A 5,337-nucleotide genomic window follows, 5' to 3' on the forward strand; every position below is an offset into this window, starting at 1 on the left:
CCTAGTGTACAGTCATTCTCAAGCAGCTAAGTCTGGTACATATTATTGGGGAGACAGCTTCCTTCTGTTCCCCACATAAACGTATTGCCATTGAGTCAATTCATCATCATAGAGACCCTGCAGGATATGGTAGAACTACCACTTTTAGGTTTCTGAGACTTTACATCCTTATGAGAGAAAGCAGCCTCATCTTTCTCCTGTGGAGTGGTTAGTGGGCTCAAAGCGAGCCCTTGGGGTTAGCAGCTCAGCATGTGGCCCAGGACATCTTGCTTGTTAAAATAGAGAGGTCAAGAAAAGCAGGAACACGCTCAAGGAGATGGACTGACATAGTGGCTGTCAACAATAGCCTTAAACATAACAGAAATTGTGAGAAGGATGTAGGACGAAGCAACAGTTTGTTCTATTATACAAAAAGTTGCTATGAGTCGGAACCAACCCAACCATACCTAGCAACAATATAGTAAAATTCAGGAAGAGCAGTTTGTTATTTGAATTAGATGAGTCAATATGTGTGCCATAAAAATGAGATCAAGAGGAATTTGGAACACTGAAAGGAAATGGAAGAATCAAAATTGAAAATTTTCACTAAACTTTAAATTTGATGCAATGAGAAATGAGAAGAGGCTAAGAGATTTCGAGAGTAAAATATCTTCAGTGAAGCAATTTGGTCAAAGGGAAAGGATTGTTTAAAAGCCACAGGGGTCACGCATGGGTTTGGATTTATGGCAGGCCCTGCCAGTGGACCTCTCGTAGTGTGTCTCATGCCAGAGTAAACTGGAGCCCCCGACCATTGCCTTGCCTCCTAGCCCGTTGGCTTCCGGCACTGAGGCGGACTGCACAAAGAAAAAAAAAAGCCACAGGGGTAAAGGGGCTTGAATTGAGAAGGTCAAGAAAATATGAGACTATGAAGAGTATTAAATATGATTACTGATATTTCTAGGATGATAAAAAGGCTTTCAATGTTGTTAAAGTAAAAAGTGTTTTAATAAAGGAAATTTGTCCCTTTCCCATATATCAGTATTAAAAACAAGGACTGTTCCATATATTTTAAAAGCTGAAAAGAAGTCAGGGTGACTCCAAAAAGTCCCAGAGAAAATTATTATTCACTGACTGTATCAATCTATTTTCAAACATGACATAAATAACCTATAATTATTTCCATATCTACTAGTCTATTGATTCCCTGAGTGGTCTGGATTTTTCTGACTTGGATAGACTCAACTGTCTTCAGTATGGCTTATTCATACATTTCTGTTCAATTGGAGAGTTATCTGGTAGTTGGCTGGTCCTGGAAGGCCTCAGATAGGATAACTAGCTCCTGAACCACATGGTCTCTACCTTTCACAAGGCTAGACTGGACTTATTCTCATACAGAGGAAAGAATTCAAATGGGAAAATAGAAGTGTGGAAGGCTTCTTGCTACCAATGATTAGAATTGACAAAATACTTCCTTTGCATTTTATTGCCCAAAGCAAGTCACTAGGCTGGAGCAGATTCAAAGGGTGAGGAGCTGAAATACACATTTTTGTATTTTGGTGGGAGGAGCTGAAATACACATTGCAAAGGTGTGAGAACAGGAAAATAAAATTGGAGGCATTTTTATCAGTGTACTATTTTCTTGAGTTACTGTGGGAATTCTTAACCACGGGGCACCTAACTGCATCTGCTTCATGAAAATAAACATAATTGCTTAGAATTTGACTGAATTCTGTCAGATTACTTAGATGGGGGTGATTTGAAATGTCATTGGATAGCAGACATAAACATGGACATAAGCAACCTTGAATTGTGAGTAGTTCTTTTTTCTCAAGTTGGATTGTTGGCCCTAGCAAATACTAAGCATATTGAGATATTTCCACTTCTTTAGGAATATTTTCACTCATGCTCTCTGACCTTATAATAATGTAAATGTACGATTAAGTTGATTTTCTATATGTGTCTGATTTTTAAGCAATTTGTTAGAACACTGGTGAAGCTTAGAAAGACAGAAGTAACTATTTTCATGAGAGTGATGAAACAGAGAGAAAAGAACTTTTTGTAAGTCTAATGATTCTTCATATATCTGAATCAAATAATATCAACCCTAGCTTTCTCAAAGCTGGGACTACCAAATGTTTTCCTAACTGTGTTTGCCTCCATCCAAAGCACACACACATCCATCTGGGTCAGCATGGCTTATCTCCCATCCTCTCTTCCCCTTTTCTCTTGTCCTCTCCAAGTCAGCTCTCTGTGAACCTAGGATTGGGTAAGAGAAAAAAGAAAGAACATGTAGTCTATTTTCTCTGGATGAGTGAACTGCTCAAACTATGGTTCTCCCAAATGCCACAAAAATGCTGTTATCAAGCTGTGTGACCTAATGGAGACGGCAACTCCCTTACCAATTGTTCTTTGATACGCCACTTTAGAAGCTATGAGACAGAGAATATTTAAGAACAATCATAACGTTTTGTGAAGTTCAATGAAATAAAAATACATTTCCTCTGAAAGATTTCCCTTTTCAATTTATTTCTAGTGGTAGGTTCTATTCCAGTGTATTAATAATGTGACTGATCCCATATTTTTTCATTAATCATTTTATTCGAGGACTCTTACAGATCTTATAACAATCCATAATTCAATTATAGCAAGCACACTTGAATAAATGTTACCATAATCATTTCTAAAACATTTTCTTTCTACTTGAGCCCTTGGTATCAGCTCTTCTTTTTTCTCCTACCTCCCCCACTCTCCCACCCTCAAGAATCCTTGATCAATTATATGTTATTATTATTTCATATCTTATACCATCTATTGTCTTCCTTCACCCATATTTATATTATTCGTCCTCCTGGGGGTTGGGGGTGAGTGGGTTGATTACATATCCAACCTTGTGATCAATTCCCTCTTTCTCCCCTTCTCCCCTCCCCCTCCCCTCATGATATCACTAGTCCCACTATTGTTCCTGAAGGATTTCTCTGCCCTGGATTCCATTTGTTGAGCGCTTTTATCTGTACCAATGTATGAACTCCTGTCTAGCTGGGTTTGTAAAGTAGAGCTGGGTCTTGATAGTTGTGGGGAGGAAGCATTCAGGAACTAGAGGATTGTTATATAAGGCATAGTTGCTATATTGCACCCTGGCTGAAAGGTCCCTTCCTTGTGACCCTTTTCTGAGGGATGTGCAATTGTCTACAGATGGACTTTGGGTGTCCACTTCGACCACCCTCGTTTGCATAGATATTATTGTTTGTTTGGGATATTTTGATACCTGATCCCATCGACACCTCATGATCACACAGGCTGGTGTGTTTCTTCCATATGGACTTTGTTGCTTACCTGCTAGATGGCCCCTTGTTTAACTTCAAGCCTTTAAGGCCCTAGGTGCTATATGTTTTCATAGCCTGGTACAATCTGCTTTCTTCACCACATTTGCCTGTGCACCCATTTAGCCTTCAGCAATTGTGTTAGGCAGGGTTCTCTAGAGCAACAAAACCAGGACAATTGTGATTTTATAGATAAATAGATTTATACCGCAAGAAGGAATATAACAGCAGTCCACACTGCAGTACAGAGGGCTCAGTTCAACTCACTTTCTTGGAACAATTAATCTACTGGAAGTCCTTAAACTCAGGTGAACTTCCAGGTCCAAAATTAAGGAAGCAGAAAGTGGAGTGCTCACTCAGTTAATACAGTGTCCGTCTGCAGGCAGCAAACAGCAGAGTGGGTCAGCAACAGTCAGTTGTTTGGGAGCTTAGCGAAGCAGGCCTGGATGGGATATGAAACTCAAGCAATGCAAGGCAACAGGATCCACAAGCCTCCAGCTCAAGCGAAGTACACACCAACAGCATGGCAAAGTAGGTCTCAAAGGGGCCACAAACTCTAGCAACATGATTCACAGGTTGGCTCGGTTCATAGGTAGTGTGGCACAAAGCTCGAGTCAGAGAATTAGCTAAAGCAACAGCATGTTGGTCTGAACACCAGAGAGCAAGAGAGATAGGAGCAGGCCTTGCAGAGCCATTTATCTCTTCGCCTTCCATTCAAACTGTGACCTGATTAATCCCACATGTTCCCATTGGCCAGGTTGGCATAATAAACCTAGCTTTCACAGTGATCTTGTCAGGAAGATGAGTATCAAAGAATGCCATATTATTAGAACAAAGTGTTCCTGTTTTTAGGGAGGCCACGAGTAGAGGCCCAAAGTCAGTCTGCTATCTTAATACTTAACATATGAATATATGTACATTGACCTATAACCCTATCATAAATTAATATATTTATATATACATGCCTATAGCTATACCTCTATAAATAGCTTTTGTCTCCTACTTCTTTCCTCTATTTCCTTTCACCTTTCTCCTGTCCCACTATCATACTTGCCCTCAATTTGTCTTTCATTAATACCTCTCGGATACATTGGCTCGCCCTCCATTTGGCTCTCATTAATACCTCTGGGATACATTGCACTTGACCAAACCTCACCAGGCATTCCACGCCCTACTCAACAATTGTAGATCTCTTGTTGTCCCTGTGTCCCTGAGTTTGTTGGCTCCCTGCAACCCCACCCTATCTTCTCCCTGGAACCGCTGGTCCTGTTGTTTTCTCCTTGGGATTGTTTATCCTGCATATCTTATATAGATAGAGAGAACAAAAAGATATAAAGAAGCAAAACCCTACATATATCCCCCTCCCTGGGGGACAGACAACAGAAAAGAGGGTAAAGGGAGATGTTGGACCATGTAAGACATGACAACATAATAATAATTTATAAATTGTCAAGGGTTCATGGGGGGGTGGAGAAAGGGGAAAAATGAGGAACTGATGCCAAGGGCTCAAGTAGAAAGCAAATGTTTAGCGAATGATGATGGCAACAAATGTACAAGTGTGCTTGACACAATGGATGTGTGTATGGATTGTTATAAGAGTTGTACAAGGCCCCAATAAAATGATTAAAAAAAAGAAAGAAACAGTAAAACAACAGGAATCAACGTTGTAGGTCTGTATGCTGACCCTTATGCATGTTTTCCCATCAGGTCTGATGAGGTGCCAAGCCCTACCACCCCCACCTCCACCCCGAGTCAGAAGTCTTATTTTCCAGATTCCTCAGGGACTTCATTACTTTGCTCCCCTTGCTGCTCTGTTGCACTCCCTTCCTGTTTTGCCCCACTGTGGGAGAGGGGGGTAAGACTGGGCACACTTTCTGCACAGTGTCTCCAATGCTGTCCCCCGTAGCATTGTGGGTCAGTGAGTGGACATCATGTTTCATGGTGGGGCTAGCCCTAACTAAGGTCCTCTCTGTGCATTGGCGGCTCTGAGCAGAGATGTCGTCCTTGGGGCTTGGTGGGCCATGGTGAGGTTCTCTCT

At 41.1% G+C, this 5,337-nt stretch overlaps 1 non-coding gene across 1 annotated transcript; it reads left to right on the forward strand.

Moving 5' to 3' along the window:
- The first annotated feature begins 706 nt into the window (after positions 1 to 706).
- On the forward strand, positions 707 to 843 carry LOC115869455. The gene has a single exon (XR_004046196.1). It is a non-coding gene; the product is annotated as a small nucleolar RNA SNORA42/SNORA80 family (small nucleolar RNA).
- Positions 844 to 5,337: the final 4,494 nt, after the last annotated feature.

Source organism: Echinops telfairi, unplaced genomic scaffold (genome assembly GCF_000313985.2).
Source record: "Echinops telfairi isolate 266 unplaced genomic scaffold, ASM31398v2 ScPeMD7_26;HRSCAF=91, whole genome shotgun sequence".
NCBI classification, from domain to species: Eukaryota; Metazoa; Chordata; class Mammalia; order Afrosoricida; family Tenrecidae; genus Echinops; species Echinops telfairi.